This window comes from Coregonus clupeaformis, chromosome 13, assembly GCF_020615455.1.
Source record: "Coregonus clupeaformis isolate EN_2021a chromosome 13, ASM2061545v1, whole genome shotgun sequence".
Lineage (NCBI taxonomy): Eukaryota > Metazoa > Chordata > Actinopteri > Salmoniformes > Salmonidae > Coregonus > Coregonus clupeaformis.
In genome coordinates, this window is record NC_059204.1 from 10,335,811 (window position 1) to 10,362,355 (window position 26,545).

General features: G+C 46.7%; 1 pseudogene; it reads left to right on the forward strand.

Moving 5' to 3' along the window:
• Window positions 1–2,678: 2,678 nt before the first annotated feature.
• Window positions 2,679–25,662, forward strand: LOC121580091 (annotated as a pseudogene).
• The last annotated feature ends 883 nt before the right edge of the window (window positions 25,663–26,545 follow it).

Genomic DNA, 26,545 nt, shown 5'->3' on the forward strand with positions numbered 1-26,545 from the left:
TTGAACGGTGAGAGACAGAATAACAACAAAAAAATCGAGAAAAAACGCATGTCAAAAATGTTATGAATTGATTTGCATTTTAATGAGGGAAATAAGTATTTGACCCCTCTGCAAAACATGACTTAGTACTTGGTGGCAAAACCCTTGTTGGCAATCACAGAGGTTAGACGTTTCTTGTAGTTGGCCACCAGGTTTGCACACATCTCAGGAGGGATTTTGTCCCACTCCTCTTTGCAGATCTTCTCCAAGTCATTAAGGTTTCGGAGCCTGACGTTTGGCAACTCGAACCTTCAGCTCCCCTCCACAGATTTTCTATGGGATTAAGGTCTGGAGACTGGCTAGGCCACTCCAGGACCTTAATGTGCTTCTTCTTGAGCCACTCCTTTGTTGCCTTGTCTGTGTGTTTTGGGTCATTGTCATGCTGGAATACCCATCCACGACCCATTTTCAATGCCCTGGCTGAGGGAAGGAGGTTCTCACCTAAGATTTGACGGTACATGGCCCCGTCCATCGTCCCTTTGATGCGGTGAAGTTGTCCTGTCCCCTTAGCAGAAAAACACCCCCAAAGCATAATGTTTCCACCTCCGTGTGTGACGGTGCGGATGGTGTTCTTGGGGTCATAGGCAGCATTCCTCCTCCTCCAAACACGGCGAGTTGAGTTGATGCCAAAGAGCTCAATTTTGGTCTCATCTGACCACAACATTTTCACCCAGTTCTCCTCTGAATCATTCAGATGTTCATTGGCAAACTTCAGACCAGCATGTATATGTGCTTTCTTGAGCAGGGGGACCTTGCGGGCACTGCAGGATTTCAGTCTTTCACGGCGTAGTGTGTTACCAATTGTTTTCTTGGTGACTATGGTCCCAGCTGCCTTGAGATAATTGACAAGATCATCCGGTGTAGTTCTGGGCTGATTTCACACCGTTCTCATGATCATTGCAACTCCACGAGGTGAGATCTTGCATGGAGCCCTAGGCCAAGGGAGATTGACAGTCTTTTGTGTTTCTACCATTTGCGAATAATCGCACCAACTGTTGTCACCTTCTCACCAAGCTGCTTGGCGATGGTCTTGTAGCCCATTCCAGCCTTGTGTACGTCTACAATCTTGTCCCTGACATCCTTGGAGAGCTCTTTGGTCTTGGCCATGGTGGAGAGTTTGGAATCTGATTGATTGATTGCTTCTGTGGACAGGTGTCTTTTATACAAGTAACAAGCTGAGATTAGGAGCACTCCCTTTGAGAGTGTGCTCCTAATCTCAGCTCGTTACCTGTATAAAAGACACCTGGGAGCCAGAAATCTTTCTGATTGAGAGGGGGTCAAATACTTATTTCCCTCAAAATGCAAATCAATTTATAACATTTCTGCGTTTTATCTGGATTTTTTTGTTGTTATTCTGTCTCTCACTGTTCAAATAAACCTACCATTAAAATTATAGACTGATCATTTCTTTGTCAGTGGACAAACGTACAAAATCAGCAGGGGATCAAATACTTTTTTCCCTCACTGTATGTCTACCGCTGGCCAATAAGATAGCTCAGATCACTGTGTCTGCACAGTTTCCTCAAGATGTAAATAGACCCCTCGAACGGACAGCAAAGTTGATACTGTGAGATTTAAAAACTTTAAAAACCATGACTAGAGAGAGACTCAATGAATACAGCAAAGAGCTGCTGTTTTTATGAGCAAGTTCATGTTTAAATTGTTACTCAGCACTGTCAACACTTTGTTCAACACTTTTATAAGACTTAAAATGCACGTTCTACCTACTTCCACTCACGCTACAACCAGCACTGCAGCTGCGATGAATGAGTATAGCAAAGTGTTCCGATAAGCTTACATTGTTATTATTGGTGGCTTGTGGCTTTTTTAATATCGAGGAATATTTGACTTTCTCTGGTCATAGGAGTAACAACATGATTTGGTGCATGAGGCAGAAATAATGCAGTGCGACTTGAGTTTCAGCTGGAAGACTGTGTCAACCTTTTCTCAGTGGAGGGAGCGAGAGCGGAGGGACGGTGAGTCGGGTAAGAGGCAGCCTCACCACTACTCCCTCACTTCCTTCAGACTGACCATCAGATGCAAGCCACCAGTCTAGTAAAAATATATTTATTTATACTCACTCAGCTGTGCCTCACAAGTAATACAACACATTATCTATTACCAGTGTGATCATATACCTCATATTTTCAAAATGGCCTGAGAAGAACAACATTAGCAGGGCAATTCAAGCATAGCCAATATGCAGTGATAATTTGACACTAGCGCCACATTAACGGCAGCCGGAAATATAGCCCAGAGAGTTTAATAGTTACATGTATAGGGTTGCAGATGTAATTACAAGGTACAGTGATATTCTTGAGCTCTGAGCTCCAACAATGCAGGACAAAGTGAAATAAAACAATTAAACAATAATAAAAATAGATTATAATATAAATGTGTGTGTGTGTGGGGGGGTAGCAGACCAGTGGTGGCTATTCAGCAGCCTGATGGTCTGGGGGTAGAAGCTATTGACCAGTCTTACAGTTTTTTGCCATGATGCTCCTATACTGCCCACGTCTGAGTGATGGAAACTGGGAGAACAGGCCATGGCTCGGGTGGCTGGGGTCCCTGATGATCTCTTGGCCTTCCTGCAACACCTGGTGTTGTAAATGTCCTGCAGGGCAAGCAGTGTGCTCCCAATGGTGCGTTCGGCTGAGTGTACTTCCCTCTGTAGCGTCTTGCAGTCCGCGGTGGTGGAGTTGCCGCACCAGGCTGTGATGCAGCCAGACAGTATGATCTCGACGGTGCTCCTACTGTATAGAACCCTGTGAGGGACCTCGGGGACAGGCCAAATTTCTTCAGCATCCTAAGGTTGAAGAGTCGCTGTCGTGCCTTCTTCACCACGGTGTCTGTGTGGTTTGACCGTTTCAGTTCCTCTGAGATGTGTACACCGAGGAACTTGACGTTCATGAGGATGGGGGCATGCCCAGCCTGGTTCTTCCTGAAGTCCAGAATCAGCTCCTTTATTTTGCTAACGTTGAGGGAGATGTTTTTTAACTGAATATACAATATCGAAACAGTAACCATAAAATATAAAACTCTGGAGTATAGGCTGACTACAGTAGTACAGGCTGATTAGTGTCAGTAGTATAGGCTGATTACAGTAGTACAGGCTGATTAGTGTCCATAGTATAGGCTGATTACGGTAGTACAGGCTGATTAGTGTCAGTAGTATAGGCTGATTACAGTAGTACAGGCTGATTAGTGTCCGTAGTATAGGCTGATTACAGTAGTACAGGCTGATTAGTGTCAGTAGTATAGGCTGACTACAGTAGTACAGGCTGATTAGTGTCAGTAGTATAGGCTGATTACAGTAGTACAGGCTGATTAGTGTCCGTAGTATAGGCTGATTACAGTACTACAGGCTGATTAGTGTCAGTAGTATAGGCTGATTACAGTAGTACAGGCTGATTAGTGTCCGTAGTATAGGCTGATTACAGTAGTACAGGCTGATTAGTGTCCGTAGTATAGGCTGATTACAGTAGTACAGGCTGATTAGTGTCCGTAGTATAGGCTGATTACAGTAGTACAGGCTGATTAGTGTCCGTAGTATAGGCTGATTACAGTAGTACAGGCTGATTAGTGTCCGTAGTATAGGCTGATTACAGTAGTACAGGCTGATTAGTGTCCGTAGTATAGGCTGATTACAGTAGTACAGGCAGATTAGTGTCAGTAGTATAGGCTGATTACAGTAGTACAGGCTGATTAGTGTCCGTAGTATAGGCTGATTACAGTAGTACAGGCTGATTAGAATTATGGCTGTGATGATCTGGTGTCTGTAGTTCCTGTTGCTTTACTCAGTGACCAGAGAATTCTAAGAAGAGCTGCTTCAAAGAAATACCTCACCGTATTTCAATTATTGTAACTCTCTTTCTCACTCAGCGTTCCCACGCGCCTTAAACCCATTTATTTACCCATATAAATGAATAGATATAAAGGATTTAGCTATGTGAACTAACGGTTCTCCCTCACTCCACCATTCAGGTACATCAAGGTGCTGGAGATGCTGAGGCAGCTGAGGCTGAATCACTCAAGCGACGTGTGGGAGTGCCAGGTGGAGCTGAGGTTCCTGAAGCTGAACGAGGAGAAGGCCCAGCCCATCAGGGAGCTGCTTACCACCAAGGAGAACCAGCTGGCCTCCTCCAAAGAGACTGTTCAGAAGATAGAGAGCCAGTTTGAACCCTTGGACGTGGATCCTCGTTCCACAGATAATTATTTATAGATGAAGATGAATGGTGTACATCTGCTCATGATATAGTGTTTTATAGAGCATGCCATTTAGAACCAATTTAGAGGCTAAACAAGTGTTGTTTTTGTCCTGTTTATAAAACTAGCGGCTGAAAGTAAACCAAGGCAATTCTTAATTAGGTAACTCAATTAAAATGTTTTGCATGCGATGACAGTCTGACGAAGATGTATTACCGCATGTACAGTGGGGCAAAAAAGTATTTAGTCAGCCACCAATTGTGCAAGTTCTCCCACTTAAAAAGATGAGAGAGGCCTGTAATTTTCATCATAGGTACACGTCAACTATGACAGACAAAATGAGAAAAGAAATTCCAGAAAATCACATTGTAGGATTTTTTATGAATTTATTTGCAAATTATGGTGGAAAATAAGTATTTGGTCAATAACAAAAGTTTCTCAATACTTTGTTATATACCCTTTGTTGGCAATGACACAGGTCAAACGTTTTCTGTAAGTCTTCACAAGGTTTTCACACACTCTTGCTGGTATTTTGGCCCATTCCTCCATGCAGATCTCCTCTAGAGCAGTGATGTTTTGGGGGCTGTCGCTGGGCAACACAGACTTTCAACTCCCCTCCAAAGATTTTCTATGGGGTTGAGATCTGGAGACTGGCTAGGCAACTCCAGGACCTTAAAATGCTTCTTACGAAGCCACTCCTTCGTTGCCCGGGCGGTGTGTTTGGGATCATTGTCATGCTGAAAGACCCAGCCACGTTTCATCTTCAATGCCCTTGCTGATGGAAGGAGGTTTTCACTCAAAATCTCACGATACATGGCCCCATTCATACTTTCCTTTACACGGATCAGTCGTCCTGGTCCCTTTGCAGAAAAAACAGCCCCAAAGCATGATGTTTCCACCCCCATGCTTCACAGTAGGTATGGTGTTCTTTGGATGCAACTCAGCATTCTTTGTCCTCCAAACACGATCGAGTTGAGTTTTTACCAAAAAGTTCTATTTTGGTTTCATCTGACCATATGACATTCTCCCAATCCTCTTCTGGATCATCCAAAGGCACTCTAGCAAACTTCAAACGGGCCTGGACATGTACTGGCTTAAGCAGGGGGACTGCAGGATTTGAGTCCCTGGCGGCGTAGTGTGTTACTGATGGTAGGCTTTGTTACTTTGGTCCCAGCTCTCTGCAGGTCATTCACTAGGTCCCCCATGTGGTTCTGGGATTTTTGCTCACCGTTCTTGTGATCATTTTGACCCCACGGGGGTGAGCTCTTCCGTGGAGCCCCAGATCGAGGGAGATTATCAGTGGTCTTGTATGTCTTCCATTTCCTAATAATTGCTCCCACAGTTGATTTCTTCAAACCAAGCTGCTTACCTATTGCAGATTCAGTCTTCCCAGCCTGGTGCAGGTCTACAATTTTGTTTCTGGTGTCCTTTGACAGTTCTTTGGTCTTAGCCATAGTGGAGTTTGGAGTGTGACTGTTTGAGGTTGTGGACAGGTGTCTTTTATACGGATAACAAGTTCAAACAGGTGCCATTAATACAGGTAACGAGTGGAGGACAGATGAGCCTCTTAAAGAAGAAGTTACAGGTCAGTGAGAGCCAGAAATCTTGCTTGTTTGTAGGTGACCAAATACTTATTTTCCACCATAATTTGCAAATAAATTCATAAAAAATCCTACAATGTGATTTTCTGGATTTTTTTTTCTCAATTTGTCTGTCATAGTTGACGTGTACCTATGATGAAAATTACAGGCCTCTCTCATCTTTTTAAGTGGGAGAATTTGCACAATTGGTGGCTAACTAAATAGTTTTTTTCCCCACTGTATATCACTCATGAAGTATTTTGATCTGTTTTATATCAGAACCGACTAGTTGATATTGATGAGAATCTGGGGGAAGGTGATGAAGCTGGACAACGACATCGAGGCCTTACCCAGCAGGAAGGTGCAGATGGAGGAAGACAACCAGGAACTGGAGGAGAAAATGGAGCAGGTATTACAGATTAATTTCACAGGAACATTTCTGGGGCAGTTGAGCACTATTGAGCATTATTCCATTCTCATCAATGGAGAACACCTTCTCTAAGTGTGCTTGTGATCCCAACACCTGCTAACAAAGAACCAAGAGTCCATTCTGAGAAGAGCTTGATTATCCCATAGTCCCAGTCGGTATTAGATAGAACGCCGCCTGTGGTGAAAACAATGGTTACCTAGGTTACCCCATTGGATCTCAGGAAAAACTGTACCCTTTTCAAAAACAATTTTCTTGTTGTCTGCTTGTTTTAGTCAATTACAAAACTACATTTCAGAAAAGTACAACATGTCTAAAGATTACTTTTCAACATTGCCTGCTCCCGAGTGTTCTCACTACTTACAAAAACATAATATTGTAGGGCTTCCCTCATGCCCCTTTTCATGACAGTGCTAGCAGTGAGTGAGTGCTAGCTAGCTACCAACCAACCGGAACATTAATATAACATAATACTTTGGGATTTTGGCAATGAGGCCCTTTATACACTTCCCCAGAGTCAGATGAACTTGTGGATAGAATTTGTATGTACAGTGGGGAGAACAAGTATTTGATACACTGCCAATTTTGCAGGTTTTCCTACTTACAAAGCATGTAGCGGTCTGTAATTTTTATCATAGGTACACTTCAACTGTGAGAGACGGAATCTAAAACAAAAATCCAGAAAATCACATTGTATGATTTTTAAGTAATTAATTAGCATTTTATTGCATGACATAAGTATTTGATACATCCGAAAAGCAGAACTTAATATTTGGTACAGAAACCTTTGTTTGCAATTACAGAGATCATATGTTTCCTGTAGGTCTTGATCATGTTTGCACACACTGCAGCAGGGATTTTGGCCCACTCCTCCATACAGACCTTCTCCAGATCCATCAGGTTTCGGGGGCTGTCGCTGGGCAATACGGACTTTCAGCTCCCCTCCAAAGATTTTCTATTGGGTTCAGGTCTGGAGACTGGCTAGGCCACTCCAGGACCTTGAGATGCTTCTTACGGAGCCACTCCTTAGTTGCCCTGGCTGTGTGTTTCGGGTCATTGTCATGCTGGAAGACCCAGCCTCGACCCATCTACAATGCTCTTACTGAGGGAAGGAGGTTGTTGGCCAAGATATCGCGATACATGGCCCCATCCATCCTCCCCTCAATATGGTGCAGTCGTCCTGTCCCCTTTGCAGAAAAGCATCCACAAAGAATGATGTTTCCACTTTCATGCATCACGGTTGGGATGGTGTTCTTGGGGTTGTACTTATCCTTCTTCTTCCTCCAAATACGGCGAGTGGAGTTTAGACCAAAAAGCTCTATTTTTGTCTCCTCAGACCACATGACCTTCTCCCATTCCTCCTCTGGATCATCCAGATGGTCATTGGCAAACTTCAGACGGGCCTGGACATGCGCTGGCTTGAGCAGGGGGACCTTGCGTGTGCTGCAGGATTTTAATCCATGACAGCGTAGTGTGTTACTAATGGTTTTCTTTGAGACTGTGGTCCCAGCTCTCTTCAGGTCATTGACCAGGTCCTGCCGTGTAGTTCTGGGCTGATCCCTCACCTTCCTCATGATCATTGATGCCCCATGAGGTGAGATCTTGCATGGAGCCCCAGACCGAGGGTGATTGACCATCATCTTGAACTTCTTCCATTTTCTAATAATTGCACCAACAGTTGTTGCCTTCTCACCAAGCTGCTTGCCTATTGTCCTGTAGCCCATCCCAGCCTTGTGCAGGTCTACAATTTTATCCCTGATGTCCTTACACAGCTCTCTGGTCTTGGCCATTGTGGAAAGGTTGGAGTCTGTTTGATTGAGTGTGTGGACAGGTGTCTTTTATACAGGTAACGAGTTCAAACAGGTGCAGTTAATACAGGTAATGAGTGGAGAACAGGAGGGCTTCTTAAAGAAAAACTAACAGGTCTGTGAGAGCCGGAATTCTTGCTGGTTGGTAGGTGATCAAATGCTTATGTCATGCAATAAAATGCAAATTAATTACTTAAAAATCATACAATGTGATTTTCTGGATTAAAAATTACAGACCTCTACATGCTTTGTAAGTAGGAAAACCTGCAAAATCGGCAGTGTATCAAATACTTGTTCTCCCCACTGTATCTGTGTCCAGAATGAAGCATGCTAGCAGATACCCGTAGACTTCCAGTCATTGCGCTAACACTAATTAGCATTGACTTGCGAAACTACCTCTAACTTCATTTATACTGGACAAAGAGACATAAATTTTTTATCCATGAGTTCATCTGATTCTGGAGAAGTGGATAAAGGGCCTCATTGCCCAAAATCACAAAGTATCCCTTTTAGCTAGCCAAGACCAACAACACAAACAAACGGACTATACAGCTACAAGTAGTGTGTGGAGTTACAAAAGTTAAATGTCTTACCAGTGATGACATTTTTTCCACACACATAACTACATGCAGACGACTTGGACACCGGGTCCCCACATTTCCCACTCTCCCACGTTGAATAGCCTGAAGCCACAGGGCTCTTCTGGCAGGCTCTATTTCCATGAGTGGGAGCATTGTGATCCGTAGGTCAGGATTTTTGACCTGGTTACATGTGCATTGAACAACATAACAGCTTTTCGGCATGTTTTGTTATTTATGTATAACAAAAAAATCAACAACGAAGTTGGCTCTTTTACAATGGGGGTGAATGGGGAAAGAATGTTTGTTTTCCCCAATTTCTGGGCGTGGTCGAGGGGAATTCCTTATTATTATGTGAATATCACCTCGGGGTGTGGGAAATCTCAGAGCTATTAGATAACAAAATGGGAGCTTTATTTTCACCTATGATAATTCAATACATCACAGATCTTTATTCAAACAAATATCTTGTCACACATTTTGGAACTCCTCACAATTCTCACTTTCATAAATGTTTCCATATTCCTTAATGGTTGTGTCCCTGTCATGTCGTCTGTGTGGCCTGTGTAACTGAAGCCCTGTTGAGTGGCTGTCTGGCCGGGCTCAGGTGTTTCAGGGCTCAGATGAGCAGCTGCAGGAGATGTACCAGAACCACCAGAGGACAGTCAATGAGAAAGAGAGGAGGCTCACAGAGTGCCAAAAGGAGATGGAGCAAGCCGGGAGAGAGAGCCAGAGACTCAACCGCTTAAAGTCTGACCTTCTAGTAGAACAAGGTGTGACATTGGACTGACCATACTGTATAACCATGAAGAGTTCTATGTTAGGTGCATTTAAGTCCTTTTATATTTAACTGTTTGTCAGTGTTGATGATTTGCCCTATCGATGCACTAGACCAGGGCTGTCAAACATACGGGTCCAATCCGGCCTGCGGGTGTTTTGAGTTTTTTTTAAAGATATGTAGAGTGCATTCGAAAAGTATTCAGAACCCTTTACTTTTTCCAAATGTTGTTACGTTATTCTAAAATGGATTAAATAGTTTTTTTCCCTCATCAATCTACACACAATACCTCATAATGACACAGCAAAAACAGGTTTTTAGAAATGTTCGCAAATGTATAAAAAAAAAAATACAGGAAATATCAGATTTACATAAGTATTCAAACACTTTGCAATGAGACTCGAAATTGAGCTTTGGTGCATCCCGCTTGGAGTTTGCCAAAAGGCACCTAAAGACTCTCAGACCATGAGAAACAAGATTCCCTGGTCTGATTAAACCAAGATTGAACTCTTTGTCCTGAATGCCAAGCATCACATCTGGAGGAAACCTGGCACCATCCCTACGGTGAAGCATGGTGGTGGCAGCATCATGCTGTGGGGATGTTTTTCAGCGGCAGGGACTGGGAGACTAGTCAGGATCAAGGGAAAGATTAATGGAGCAAAGTACAGAGATTCTTGATTAAAACCTGCTCCAAAGCGCTCAGGACCTCAGACTGGGGCAAAGGTTTACCTTCCAACAGGACAACAACCCTAAGCACACAGCCAAAACAATGCAGGAGTGGCTTCGCGACAAGTCTCTGAATGTCCTTGGGTGGCCCAGCCAGAGCCCGGACTTGAACCCGATGTTAGGCCTACTGCTGCTAGGTAGCTCTCTCTCTGCTCTCCCCCTCCCCTCTGTCTGTCCTTGATTGCAGGAGTGAAGTCTGGTGTGCGGGAGTCAGGGTTCCAGCTGCAGCTCATTCACCATAATCACCTCAGCCTTTAAGACCCGGTCAAACTTTCCACTCATCGTCAGATCATAGTCAAGACAACCATATATTTGGAACCTGACTCCTGCCTCCGCTTCACTCCTGCCACCACCATCCTGCTCTCCACTATCGGGTCTCTCCTTTGGACTCACCACGGACACTAGGACATTACGGTACCACACCTGCCCTGACCTGGATCTGTACCCTCCCTGTAACCTGGACTTGCTCTTCCCCATTTATTGGAAACCTGGACTATTGAACATTATAATAAACCTGTTAAAACTTCTCTGGCTTGGTGTACTTGTCTGCATTTGGGTTCTATCCAGTTAAATCATAACAGTATGATCTGACCAACATGAACCCAGCAGACAGTAGCTCGGATACCACCCCAGAGTGCACTCAAATTTGGACTGCCATAGCCAATCAGGGCATTCTACTTGGCCAACATGATACCCTGTTTAAGACGATTGCTGAGGACAGTCAGGTGCTGCTTAATCAGGTTCAATTACTCACCAATCAAGTGTCTGCCCTTACTACCCCTTCAGCCCAGATCAGAGAGCCTTTTGTTCCTGCTCCAGAGCGCTATGACGGGAACATGGGAACCTGTGGCGATTTTTTGACTCAATGCTCGTTAGTGTTTGAACAACAGCCCCTCACCTACGCCTCAGAAAGAGCCCGTATTGCCTACCTTATCAACTCTACTAGCGGTTCCGCTCGTGCCTGGGGATCCGCGGTCTGGGAGAGTCAGTCGGACATTTGCAACGCTTACGTGGCCTTCACCACGGAGATGAGGAAGGTTTTTGACCACCCCGTACGAGGCAAGGAGGCTGCGAAACGGTTGTTTTCTCTTCGGCAGGGGGCTCGTAGTGTGGCGGAGATGGCAGTGGAGTTTCGGACTTTAGCAGCAGTGAGTGGTTGGAATGACGAGGCATTACAAGGAGTGTTCATCAATGCTTTGTCGGAGACTTTAAAAGATGAATTGGTGTCATATGATGAATCGCCTACGCTGGATAATCTTATTTCACTCGCTATCAGGTTGGATAATCGGATTCGGGAGCGCCGCGGGAGAGGAGTGTTAGTTCCAAGCAACCTGTCTGTCATCAACAAACTCCTTCCTGCATCGTCCCTACGGAGAGAGACCGTGTCTTCCCGAGTCGATACGAGGAGCACTGAACCCGAAGCCATGGAGGTGGGTCGTGCACGGTTGTCCTCAGAGGAGCGTGCACGTCGTATTCAGGCTCGGGTCTGCCTGTATTGTGGAGAAGCTGGTCATTTCGTTCCTTCCTGCCCAGTTCGTCCGGGAAAAGGGCCGGCTCATCATTTATGGGAGAAGTTTTGGTGAGCCGAGCAGCGGATTCTTCCTCTTCTCCCCGCATTCTGCTCCAGGCATCCCTCCAGTGGCAGTCCCAGAATTTCTCTGTTAGTGCGCTGATTGACTCTGGTGCCGACGAAAGCTTTTTGGATAGAGAGTGGGCTCAACAAATGGATTTGGAGACTGTTCCTATGGACTGTCCGCTGCAGGCTAAGGGTCTAAATGGACAATTGTTGACCCGCATTACCCATCAGACTGTTCCTGTTTGTCTTAGAGTGTCGGGAAATCATCAGGAGAACATTCAATTCCATATTATCGACTGCCCACAGACTCCCCTGGTCCTTGGTATCCCCTGGCTCATAAAACACAATCCACACATTGATTGGGTGACAGGTAGCATTGTTTCATGGAGCACATTTTGTCATGTGAATTGTTTGTGTTCTGCTCAGACTCCTGCCAGTACTGTGCCTCAACCTCCACTGGAGTCCATGGATCTTTCTGCTGTTCCTGACGTGTATCATGACCTGGCATCCGTTTTCTGCAAACACAGAGCTACTTCTCTTCCTCCTCACCGGCCTTACGACTGCGCCATTGACCTCCAGCCAGGAGCCCCGCTCCCCAGCAGTCGCCTGTACAATCTCTCCCGGCCGGAGACGGAGGCTATGGAGAACTACATTCGGGACTCCTTGGCGGCAGGTATTATGCGTCCTTCCTCGTCACCTGTAGGAGCGGGATTCTTTTTTGTTGCTAAGAAGGATAAGACCCTCAGACCCTGTATTGATTACCGTGGACTTAACAACATCACCATTAAGAACAAGTATTCTCTGCCTTTGATTAATTCTGCTTTTCCCCTCCTTCATGGTGCTACCATCTTTACGAAACTGGATCTACGAAATGCGTATCACCTGGTGCGCATTCGTAAGGGTGATGAATGGAAGACTGCCTTCAACACACCCTTGGGACATTTTGAGTATCGGGTTATGCCTTTTGGGTTGTCTAATGCCCCTGCTGTTTTTCAGGCACTAGTCAATGATGTCCTTCGGGACATGTTGAATCGGGTTGTTTTTGTCTATCTGGATGATATCTTGATTTTCTCAGAGTCCTCCCAGGAACATGAACTGCATGTGCGCCAGGTGTTGCAAAGGTTGTTGGAGAACAAACTGTTTGTGAAGATGGAGAAATGTGAATTTCATGTGTCTGAGACCTCTTTTTGGGTTACATCATAGCTCAGGGGAGCTGCGGATGGACCCAGCTAAGATCTCTGCTGTCACGGACTGGCCAGCTCCCTCTACCCGCAAACAACTTCAATGATTCCTGGGGTTTGCGAACTTCTATAGGAGGTTCATCAAGGACTACAGCCGCATTGCGGCGCCACTCACCGCTCTCACCTCCATCTCACGACCGTTCGCTTGGAATGAAGGGGCCGAATCAGCGTTCGAAGAACTGAAACATCGCTTCGCCTCGGCTCCCATTCTGATGCAGCCGGACCCCGACCGCCAGTTTGTCGTGGAGGTGGATGCATCCGACACTGGGGTAGGTGCAGTGTTGTCACAACGTTCTCCTGAAGATAACAAACTGCATCCCTGTGCTTTTCTCTCAAGGAAACTTTCTCAGGCAGAGAGGAATTATGATGTTGGAAATCGTGAACTGCTCGCCGTTAAGCTGGCTCTCGAGGAGTGGCGACATTGGTTGGAGGGCGGAACAACCCTTCATCGTTTGGACGGATCATAAGAATCTGGCTTACCTCCAGTCAGCGTAGCAGCTCAACCCCCGTCAAGCCAGGTGGGCACTATTTTTTGGGAGATTCAATTTTTCTCTGTCTTACCGTCCTGGGTCACGCAACGTCAAGCCTGACGCCCTGTCTCGTGTTCATTCGGCTGTTGATACTGGTAGTAACCCTGAACCCATTTTGCCTCCTACCTGCAGTATTGCAGTCATCACATGTGACATCGAGGGGATTGTTAGACAGGCTCAACATCATCAAGCTGACCCTGGGAGGGGTCCTCCTAACCGGATGTTTGTCCCTGAGTCTGCTCGCTCCCAGGTACTTCCAGTGGGCTCACTCGTCTCCCCTTACCTGTCACCCTGGAGTTTCGCGGACCCTTGACTTTGTGCGACGGAAGTTCTGGTGGGCCACGATGGAGGCGGACACTCGAGCCTTCATTGCTGCTTGTACGGTATGTGCACGAAGTAAAAACTCCACCCAGGCCAGCGCTGGTCATCTACGACCTCTACCTATACCCAGCCGGCCCTGGTCGCATATCGCTATGGATTTTGTCACTGGACTTCCCCCCTCATCTGGTAAGACTGTCATTCTTACGGTGATTGATCGTTTTTCTAAGTTCGCTCATTTTTTGGCCCTACCTAAACTGCCCACTGCCAGAGAGACGGCTGATATTTTGGTTGAACATGTGTTCCGCTCTCATGGTCTACCCACGGATATTGTCTCTGACAGGGGTCCCCAGTTTGTCTCCCAGGTGTGGAAAGCTTTCTGTAAAGCTTTGGGCATTACATCCAGCCTGTCCTCTGGATATCACCCCCAGACCAACGGGCAAGCCGAGAGAGCGAACCAGGAGATGGAGACCGCACTTCGCTGTGTCACTGGGTCTAACCCCTGGGTCATGGAGCTCCATGCTCCCCCTGGGTGGAATATGCTCATAACACCTTGACTAACGCTTCCCTCTGGTTTGTCTCCTTTTCTGTGTGCTCTGGGTTATCAACCTCCCCTGTTCCCTTCCCAAGAGAGGGAACTTGCGGTACCCTCGGTGCAGTCCCACATGCGCCGCTGCTGCAAGGTCTGGAGGAAGGCCAGGGTAGCTCTGTCCCGAGCTTCGGGCGTACATGCAGAGGCAAGCCAACCGTCACCGGTCCCAGGCTCCCGGTTACTCTCCTGGTCAAGAGGTATGGCTGAAGTCACGGGACCTTCCATTGAAGGTGGAGTCGAAGAAGATGGCGCCTCGTTTTATAGGACCGTTCAAGATACTGTCTATTGTTAACCCCTGCGCGGTTAAGCTACAGCTTCCTGCCTCCCTACGGGTTCATTCCACCTTTCATGTTTCCCAGATTAAGCCTGTGTCGGTTAGCCCTTTGTGCCCCGCCCTCTCGTCCCCCTCCTCCGCCCAAGATCGTGGGTGGGGGTCCGTCTACACTGTCCGGCGACTTCTGGATGTTCGCCGCCGGGGTCGTGGTTTCCAGTACCTGGTGGATTGGGAGGGTTATGGTCCTGAGGAACGTTCCTGGGTGCCCAGGAGCTTCATTGTGGATCCTGCTCTGGTTCGTGAGTTTCATAGGTTACATCCTGATAAACCCTGTCGGCCGCCAGGTGGCGTCCGTAGAGGGGGGGGTACTGTTAGGCCTACTGCTGCTAGGTAGCTCTCTCTCTGCTCTCCCCCTCCCCTCTGTCTGTCCTTGATTGCAGGAGTGAAGTCTGGTGTGCGGGAGTCAGGGTTCCAGCTGCAGCTCATTCACCATAATCACCTCAGCCTTTAAGACCCGGTCAAACTTTCCACTCATCGTCAGATCATAGTCAAGACAACCATATATTTGGAACCTGACTCCTGCCTCCGCTTCACTCCTGCCACCACCATCCTGCTCTCCACTATCGGGTCTCTCCTTTGGACTCACCACGGACACTAGGACATTACGGTACCACACCTGCCCTGACCTGGATCTGTACCCTCCCTGTAACCTGGACTTGCTCTTCCCCATTTATTGGAAACCTGGACTATTGAACATTATAATAAACCTGTTAAAACTTCTCTGGCTTGGTGTACTTGTCTGCATTTGGGTTCTATCCAGTTAAATCATAACACCCGATCTAACATCTCAAGAGAGACCTGAAAATAGCTGTGCAGCAACGCTCCCCATCCAACCTGACAGAGCTTGAGAGGATCTACAGAGAAGAATGGGAGAAACTCCCCAAATACAGGTGTGCCAAGCTTGTAGCGTCATACCCAAGAAGATTCAAGGCTGTAATTGCTGCCAAAGTTGCTTCAACAAAGTACTGAGTAAAGGGTCTGAATACTTATGTACAGTGGGGAGAACAAGTATTTGATACACTGCCGATTTTGCAGGTTTTCCTACTTACAAAGCATGTAGAGGTCTTTAATTTTTGTCATAGGTACACTTCAACTGTGAGAGAAGGAATCTAAAACAAAAATCCAGAAAATCACATTGTATGATTTTTAAGTAATTAATTTGCATTTTATTGCATGACATAAGTATTTGATCACCTACCAACCAGTAAGAATTCCGGCTCTCACAGACCTGTTAGTTTTTCTTTAAGAAGCCCTCCTGTTCTCCACTCATGACCTGTATTAACTGCACCTGTTTGAAATCGTTACCTGTATAAAAGGCACCTGTCCACACACTCAATCAAACAGACTCCAACCTCTCCACAATGGCCAAGACCAGAGAGCTGTGTAAGGACATCAGGGATACAATTGTAGACCTGCACAAGGCTGGGATGGGCTACAGGACAATAGGCAAGCAGCTTGGTGAGAAGGCAACAACTGTTGGCGCAATTATTAGAAAATGGGAGAAGTTCAAGATGACGGTCAATCACCCTCGGTCTGGGGCTCCATGCAAGATCTCACCTCGTGGGGCATCAGTGATCATGAGGAAGGTGAGGGATCAGCCCAGAACTACACAGCAGGACCTGGTCAATGACCTGAAGAGAGCTGGGACCACAGTCTCAAAGAACCATTAGTAACACACTACGCCGTCATGGATTAAAATCCTGCAGCGCACGCAAGGTCCCCCTGCTCAAGCCAGTGCATGTCCAGGCCCATCTGAAGTTTGCCAATGACCATCTGGATGATCCAGAGGAGGAATGGGAGAAGGTCATGTGGTCTGATGAGACAAAAATAGAGCTTTTTGGTCTAAATTCCACTCGCTTTGTTTGGAGGAAGAAGAAGGATGAGTACAACCCTAAGAACACCATCCCAACCGTGAAGCATGGAGGTGGAAACATCATTCTTTGGGGATGCTTTTCTGCAAAGGGGACAGGACGACTGCACCGTATTGAGGGGAGGATGGATGGGGCCATGTATCGCGAGATCTTGGCCAACAACCTCCTTCCCTCAGTAAGAGCATTGAAGATGGGTCGTGGCTGGGTCTTCCAGCATGACAACAACCCGAAACACACAGCCAGTGCAACTAAGGAGTGGCACCGTAAGAAGCATCTCAAGGTTCTGGAGTGGCCTAGCCAGTCTCCAGACCTGAACCCAATAGAACATCTTTTGAGGGAGCTGAAAGTCTGTATTGCCCAGCAACAGCCCCGAAACCTGAAGGATCTGGAGAAGGTCTGTATGGAGGAGTGGGCCAAAATCCCTGCTGCAGTGTGTGCAAACCTGGTCAAGACCTACATGAAACTTATGATCTCTGTAATTGCAAACAAAGGTTTTTGCTTTTCTGATGTATCAAATACTTATGTCATGCAATAAAATGCAAATTAATTACTTTAAAATCATTCAATGTGATTTTCTGGATTTTTGTTTTAGATTCCGTCTCTCACAGTTGAAGTGTACCTATGATAAAAATGACAGACCTCTACATGCTTTGTAAGTAGGAAAACCTGCAAAATCGGCAGTGTATCAAATACTTGTTCTACCCACTGTACATGTAATATTTCAGTTTATTTATATTTATACATTTGATAAATATTTATTTATTTATTTATTTATTTTATTTTATTACTTTTTTTTGGTGGGGGGAAACAAACTCATTACACTTTAAAATGACTAATACCTAATCGAAACTGTAGAAATGATAATGGACCTACAGTCCATTTGTACAGTTTCTTGACCGTGTTCAGCTCGCTAATAATCACCTAAATGAAAGCTACACAGTCAGGTAGCATAGAACATATAACCAATTTTCAGTGCGGCCTTCTGGACCTCGTTGAAGACTGAATGTGACCCCCGGGGCCACATTTGTTTGACATCCCTGCTGTAGACTGTAGATGTGTGTTGGCTGGTCTAAACATACAGTAATCAATAAACCTAACAGATCATATTGAATGTTTAATTTCATTACAGGTGCTACGCTGATATTGATCCTGTTGTATTTTTCTCCTCCACTAAGGTCTTCTCCAGCTGGAAGCTGATTGCCACGCCCAGAACATGAGGAACTGTGACTCCCAGGTCAGAGCCCTGGCAGCCTACCTGGAAATGGAGGGCTACAACCGTTTCCCCTTCAAAGACAGACAGCTGCAGAGCTAAGACAAAATAAGACAAAGTCAAAGTCCCGTCAGGTAAGACAAAGTCCCGTCAGCACAAAGCTTGGAAAGATACAGCTCTGTTCCATTGGTCATGTTTAGATCATGTTTACACGGTCAGGAAACTGACCCTAAACTGACTCCTGACACTATTAATGTTCTATGACGATGTTCTTCTAAGCCATTCTCTATATTCCAACCTGTGTTCCAGAGGGATATGCAAGAGAAGGAAGCCATGAAGCAGCAGAGCATCGATGAGACCGAAGACAAGAAGACGGGTTTGGAGAGGACCACTGAGCTGACGAAAGACCTGCTGGGCACAAAGCAGCAGGAGCTGAGGAACGTCAATCTGACCTGCAGGGACTGGAGGACTCCTCCACCCGGCTGCAGGAACTGGAAACGGAGCTCACCAAAGCGGTACAAGCACAACACATGTCTGCACCCTATTCCCTTCTATAGTACACTACTTTTGACCAAGGTCCATATGGTAGAAGCGCACTTTTCCAAAAGTAGTGCACTATATAGGGAATAGGTTGCCACTCAGGACGCAACAATCCTTTTTTGAATTCAATGAGAAAAAAAGTTTTCCCCTGTGAATGTGTTGTTTGTCGCAAAGAGAAAGTTACTGAGTCATGTTCACTAGACTTTTGGGTTTGAATGATAGTGTCCCTCTAGATTGTTTTCTTAGGCGACCAAATGAACATCCAAAGCTGCAAACATCTACAAGTAGTCCTGCCTCTAAGTAAGGGGTATTAAAATCCTACCCTGGAGGTACAGAGTACTGCTGGTGAGTGTTATATACAGTACCAGTCAAAAGTTTGGACACACCTACTCATTCCAGGGTTTTTCTACATTATAGAATAATAGTGAAGACATCAAAACAATGAAATAACACATATGGAATCATGTAGTAACCAAAAAAGTGTTAAACAAATACAAATATATTTAATATTTGAGATTCTTCAAATAGCCACACTTTGCCTTGAGGAATTCTCTCAACCAGCTTTATTAGGTAGTCACCTGGAATGCAGGTAACTCTGCTGCAGAGGATAAGTTCATTAGAGTTAACTGCACCTCAAGGCAAAGAGTGGCTACTTTGAAGAATCTAAAATATATTTTGATTTGTTTAACACTTTTTTGGTTACTACATAATTCCATATGTGTTATTTCATAGTTTTGATTTCTTCACTATTATTCTACTGTCGTGTATCTTGTCGCTGCTGGTGCTCATTGCTGTCAAACAAAGGAGTCCGCTCATACTGAACCTTTGATCATAAGTTTTATTCATATCACACGATTTCAGCATAAGTGACGGATGTCATGACACCCAGAGAGCAGTGTCCTCGAATTGTAATGTCTGCTCTAACCTCTTCTTCGTTTTTCCCCAGTATATATAATCTCCCCAAGATATGGGTGGCTCCCTCTACTGTCCAATCACCTGTCTCCCCTGGGGCGTCACCCTACAAATGGCTACTTTTGAACTGAAATAAACATCCGTTCAGTTCCACATGAAAAACATTAACAAAAAGTGTACCTGTGGTATGTCTCTGCAGGAGCGGGAGCTGGACAGCGCGGTGCATAGCTCCAACGTGGACGGGCTGAGGGTCGAGGTACTGGAGCTCCAGAAAGACAAGGTTGAGCTGGACCACACACAGAGCCGGCTGGACCAGGAGATGGAGACCCTCAACACACACAGCACCAGCTGGACCAGGAGATGGAGACCCTCAACACACACAGCACCAGCTGGACCAGGAGATGGAGACCCTCAACACACACAGCACCGGCTGGACCAGGAGATGGAGACCCTCAACACACACAGCACCGGCTGGACCAGGAGATGGAGACCCTCAACACACACAGCACCAGCTGGACCAGGAGATGGAGACCCTCAACACACACAGCACCGGCTGGACCAGGAGATGGAGACCCTCAACACACACTGCACCGGCTGGACCAGGAGATGGAGACTCTCAACACACACAGCGCCGGCTGGACCAGGAGATGGAGACCCTCAACACACACAGCACCGGCTGGACCAGGAGATGGAGACCCTCAACACACACAGCACCGGCTGGACCACGAGATGGAGACCCTCAACACACACAGCACCGGCTGGACCAGGAGATGGAGACCCTCAACACACACAGCACCGGCTGGACCAGGAGATGGAGACCCTCAACACACACAGCACCGGCTGGACCACGAGATGGAGACCCTCAACACACACAGCACCGGCTGGACCAGGAGATGGAGACCCTCAACACACACAGCACCGGCTGGACCACGAGATGGAGACCCTCAACACACACAGCACCGGCTGGACCAGGAGATGGAGACCCTCAACACACACAGCACCGGCTGGACCAGGAGATGGAGACCCTCAACACACACAGCACCGGCTGGACCACGAGATGGAGACCCTCAACACACACAGCGCCGGCTGGACCAGGAGATGGAGACTCTCAACACACACAGGTGGACATGCTCAAGAAGCATCACGTAGGGTCATCTCATAACAATAATAAAAGATGCCTGCATATGCTCAATTACAGTACACAGGCTAAAAGATTGTCAATCTACACAATTGAGATGTGAGAAGTGTAGTGAGCCCTGTGCAGGTGTGCATTGTTTTGTTTTTTTCAGTATACAATACACACAACTACCTGAGTATACATGACGTATGCTTGATTGTTTAGTTAGTAGCCCAAACCTCACCCATCACTCTGAACAAGAGGTCACTCTGACCCTGGCCAGGGGTAACCTGACCCATCACTCTAAACAAGAGGTTACTCTGACCCTGGCCAGTGGTAACTGACCTCTGATCTGGCCAGTCTCCATATCCCAGTCTGTTGTCCCCACTTGCTTCAAGGTGTCCACCATTGTTCCTGTTCCCAAGAAAGTGAAGGTAACTGAACTAACTGACTAATTGCCACGTAGCACTCACTTCCGTCATCATGAAGTACTTTGAGAGGCTAGATAAGGACCATATCACCTCCACCTTACCCGAAAACGTAGACCCACTACAATTCGCATACTTCCCTAACAGATTCACGGACGACGCAATCGCCATTGCACTGCACACTGCCCTATCCCACATGGACAAGATAAATACCTATGTAAGAATGCTGTTCATAGACTACAGCTCAGCCTTCAACATCATAGTGCCCTCCAACCTAATCACTAAGCTCTGTATCCCTCTCTGTGCAACTGGGTCCTGGACTTCCTGACGGGCCGACCCCAAGTGGTGAAGGTAGGCAACAACACCTCTGCCACGCTGATCCTCAACACGGTGGCCCCACTGATGACACAACAGTGGTAGGCCTCATTACCAACAACGATGAGACAGCCTACAGGGAGGAGGTGAGAGCCCTGACAGAAGTGATACAAGGAAAATAACCTCTCCCTCAATGTCAACAAAACGAAGGAGCTGATCGTGGACTACAGGAGACAACAGAGAGCACGTCCACATCGACGGGGCCACAATGGAGAGGGTCAAAAGCTAGAAACACAACCATTTCGCTCCACATGCGGTAACATCTGCAAATCTGTGTACTTTGATTTGATTTGGCCAGTGGTAACTGACCTCTGACCCTGGCCAGTGGTAACTGACCTCTGACCCTGGCCAGTGGTAACTGACCTCTGACCCTGGTCTGTGGTAACTGACCTCTGACCCAGGCCAGTGGTAACTGACCTCTGACCCTGGCCAGTGGTAACTGACCTCTGACCCTGGCCAGTGGTAACATGAGCCTGTGGGCCTCTTTCCTTCTCTCAGAGGAAGATAAAGTCGAGGCACAACGAGGATCTGGTGGTCTGCTGGATCACTTCCCTAAGAAGAGGGAGCTTGAGGACTAGATCTACACCAAGTTCAAAGAGATCAACTCCACCAGGGAGAAACTGGCCAAGCACAAGTGAGTGCTTCCGTCACACATGGCCAGATTAACATCTGCTCTCAGTCTGGTCCTGTTGTTGCAGTACGGAGCTGCTGAAGTGTGTATGTGACTGTAATGTGCTTGCAGTAAGGAGCTGCTGAAGTGTGTATGTGACTGTAATGTGCTTGCAGTAAGGAGCTGGCATCGGGGGAGCAGAATAAGAGCCACTGCGCTGCAGAGATCAGGAGGAAGGAGCAGCAGCTGGCCACCTATGAGGAAAATATGTTCAATGTGTGTGGCAGTCAGGACTTCCAGCAGGACCTGGGCAAGCTGCAGGACGACCTGGAGAAGACCTCCAAGCAGATAGGTAACTAACAGTGGAATTCAAACTTTTTCAGCGGGGACCACATTTTTTCCAACAGAATTTCTGGGGACCACATTTTTTTCTCAAGAATTTCTCGCAACCCCACCCCAAATCTAATGGCACAACCTTAAAATCTGTACATTTAGATTTTATATCAAATAACCTTCAATTCATTACATTTTCATCTCTTCTCAAAATGAAAATAAACCAATAAATACATTTACTCAAAATATTATTTTTCAAATGATCTTTCTCAAAAACCTAATTTTTTGTTCCTAAAAAACAAACGACCCCAAGTTTGAATACCACTACCCTGGGCTGTGCATTACTGATAACCTGTGAGGTGTTTGTTGACATGGGGATATTTTTTATAGGGTGTTTTTAGTCTAATCTGTTTTGAATAATGTCTGAGATATTATTAACCTTATCTGTGTGTGCCCCTCTGTGTGTGTGTGTGTGCTCAGCCATGCTGGAGGGTGACACGGCCGTGTACACTCAGTTCATCAGTCAGCTGACAGAGGGTGAGCCCTACTGCCCCGTGTGCCAGGGCATTCTTCCCCTCGGAGGCCGAGCTCCAGGACGTCATCAACGACATGCAGTCTAAGCTGAGCCTGGTCCCTGACAAACTGAAGAACACCGAGCAGTAACTGAATAGGAAATAGAGGAGGAAGGATGACATGATGGCTCTCAAACCTGTCAGATCAAAAAGGATCAGGGAGTAATTCTGGTGCGTTGTGTCATTGGAGATGATAGGCTGTTGGATTAGGTTGCAATTATAGTTTCCTTCCACTAGATGGCAGTAGATGCTCGACTCACAAAGGGGAGACATCCTGATCAGGTAACCACTGCACATAACCTGTAAGAGAGGTCCCGCTCTGCTACTTAAAAACCATGTAATATGTCATTTTCTATGTCTTGCTGCTGTTTGAGTGGAGCAAAAATAACTGCTGTTGTTGCTGTCTGTTTCAAATGTCCTGCTTCACTGCTCATGGCCCTTTCTCTTAACCCTCTCTCCACATAAGGCATATTCTACTCTCTTCTCAGTTGATCTACATGAGTAGCGAACCCTGGCCCTGTTCTGTGGTAACCCGTTCATCCACATGAGTAGCTAACCCTGGCCCTGTTCTGTGCTGTGGTAACCACCAGGCAGTTTATTGCTGAGCTGCAGGAGAAGGAGTTTCCTGAGCTGAGGAACCGGCGAAAGAAGGCGAACCGGGACATTGAAAGGCTGAAAGGGGATGTGGAGGAGCAGGAAACCCTGCAGTCCACGCTGATGTCAGAGGAGGACACAGCCTAGGCCTGCCTGCAGGACATCTCCCTCATGGACAGATACCAGGTCAGACTACACAATACACAACATAACATTGCCAGTGTGGTCTTCATTCTTCATGTGAAGATCACACTGTACAGATGTTAGACTTCCTCATTACACGTTTCTTTCTATGTTTCTTTCAGGATTTCTTCCCCTGCCTCTCTTCCCTCCCTTCCTTCGTTCCTTCTGTTTTAATACTTGTGTGTGTGTGTGTGTGTGTGTGTGTGTGTGTGTGTGTGTGTCCTTGGTCTCCAGCTGGACCTGAAGGACGGGGAACGGAAGATAGCCCAGCAGGCTGCCAAGCTACAGGGAGTGGACCTGAGCCACACCATCCAGCAGGTCAACCAGGAGAAACAGGAAACCCAACATTGCCTGGACCCCAGTACTACCTGCCTGAGGCTAATGTTACACTGATGTTACACTGGGGCTTCCTCAGCAAGACCTGTTTACCAACTGTAAAATTCCCGACTGGAAGTTGGAGTCCCTTATAGGAAATCTTCATTAGCTGTTAGTGAAGGGAATTGCTGGTCCTTCATGTACATATTACATCTATGATGACATACAGTAGCCTACAGAGCAATTCAGAGTAGGTATATGACAATATCTATTCCACAGCACTTATGCTGTGTTACTATGAATTCCAATGCTATTTGATTCCTTGCAGCGTCCAGCAAGATGGAGCTGAAGCGTAAGCTGATCCATGACCAGCAGAACCAGATCCAGAGCCTGAAGAGCAGCGTTAACGAGACCCGGGTGGAGAAGCTGCAGATCTCCTGCGACATGCAGAAGCAGCAGCAGCTGGAGGAGCAGCGTGAGGAGTTCACCGCTGAGATCCAGGCTCTGCACAGAGAGATCAGGGTAAAACTCCACTCAGCTCAGAGAACCTGGCTGAGGAAACTGGCTGGAATCTTACTAAAATCTCAGTGGTAGAACTGTCTAACAGCAGGTGGTCCTTTTATGGTTATAACCGGTTTTATTCTTCTGTATTCTTCCTGTATTGATTCTGGAGTTTTGTAGTTGAAGTAATAACAGCTTTATCGTTGTATCAGTGTCCCCTGTGTTGTGTTCAGGAAGCTAAGGAGCAGGTGTCCCCTCTGGCCGCCACCCTGGAGAAGCTGCAGCAGGAGAGGCTGGATCTGATGGAGTGCAGGAAGCAGAGGCAGGAGGAGGGACAAGAGAAGGTACCACCATTACCGCTCCCTTCTCTCTCTTTCTCTTTTTAATATTTAACGGTCCAGCCTTGCCTGCTAATTCTGCCAAAGTGCTAATGGAGGACTACATATTCAGTCTGAAAACAGTGTTCTTCCAGTCACTGGAGGACTTAATTTCCATCGCCGACCTACCATGTCTCAATCATGTCAATGTTATTATTCTTTATCTTTTAATGCATCACTTCTAACAACCTTTTCATTCCCTCCATTCCAGATAAATAGCATCAAAGACCGAGTGAAAAGCATGGCCGCCTTTGAAAGGGAGATTATCAGACCCACAGAAGAGGGCAAGGATGACTACAGAGGTAAACATAGGTTCTGTTTGTTTCTCATCCTCATAAGCATTATCTTAATGTCTTTTGACACACATTTTTCATGTGCTGTTTCTATTGAAGCAAAAAGAGACCAGTACTCAGCTCCACGAGGCAGAGAAGCAACAGGAGATGATCAAAGACAGTGGAAACATCAGACAGGACATAGACACGCAGAAGGTGAGCTCAGACGGCATCTCTTTTGCTAATGTCTTAGTCTCCTTTTGCTTTCCCATTCAGTAAGTTACCAGTGTGCTTTGATGAAGGATGGATGAAAAGAAGTGGTAATGTTGGGTGAAATCTGTGAGGCCTACTTGTCCGTGCTTGCCTACACCTGGGAGTGGTCCTATGACCCAACATGCTTCTGCTGCAAATCAGTGCCTCCCAGGTTCTATAAGATGGAGCATATTGATTGATTGTATTATACCTGTCTGAATTTGGAGTTAATAGGCTGGAACATATAATATGTTCCATGTTGGTAGTGTCAGGTCAAAGGAGCTACTCCCTCTGGGTGGAGATACAGCCCTGGTAGGACTCCTGTAACAAAGTGACCCATCTGAAATACCTCAGAATATACCCTAGGCTTACACATCACCCATTAAGATGAAAGTGTGTCCCTCTCCCCGGAGTCTGAGCGGTGTGTGGTAAACCTGAAGAAGAACCGCAGCGTGGCGCTGGGCTGACAGAATAGTCTGGGTAGCCATTTGATTAGATGTTCAGGAGTCTTATGGCTTGGCGGTAGAAGCTGTTTAGAAGCCTCTTGGACCTAGACTTGGCGCTCCGGTACCGCTTGCCGTGCGGTAGCAGAGAGAACAGTCTATGACTAGGGTGGCTGGAGTCTTTGACCATTTTTAGGGCCTTCCTCTGACACCGCCTGGTATAGAGGTCCTGGATGGCAGGAAGCTTGACCCCAGTGATGTACTGGGCCGTACGCACTACCCTCTGTAGTGCCTTGCGGTCGGAGGCCGAGCAGTTGCCATACCAGGCGGTGATGCAACTAGTCAGGATGCTCTCGATGGTGCAGCTGTATAACTTTTTGAGGATCTGAGGACCCATGCCAAATCTTTTCAGTCTCCTTAGGGGGAATAGGTTTTGTCGTGCCCTCTTCACAACTGTCTTGATGTGCTTGGACCATGTTAGTTTGTTGGTGATGCTCCACTACAGCCCCGTCGATGAGAATGGGGGCGTGCTCGGACCTCTTCTTTTTCCTGTAGTCCACAATCATCTCCTTTGTCTTGATCACGTTGAGAGAGAGGTTGTTGTCCTGGAACCACAAGGCCAGGTCTCTGACCTCCTTCCTATATGCAGTCTCATCGTTGTTAGTGATCAGGCCTACCACTGTTGTGTCATCGGCAAACTTAATGATGGTGTTGGAGTCGTGCCTGGCCATACAGTCATGAGTGAACAGGGAGTACAAGAGGGGACTGAGCACGCACCTCTGAGGGGCCCCCGTGTTGAGGATCAGCGTGGCAGATGTGTTGTTTCCTACCCTTACCACCTGGGGGCGGCCCGTCAGGAAGTCCAGGATCCAGTTGCAGAGGGAGGTGTTTAGTCCCAGGGTCCTTA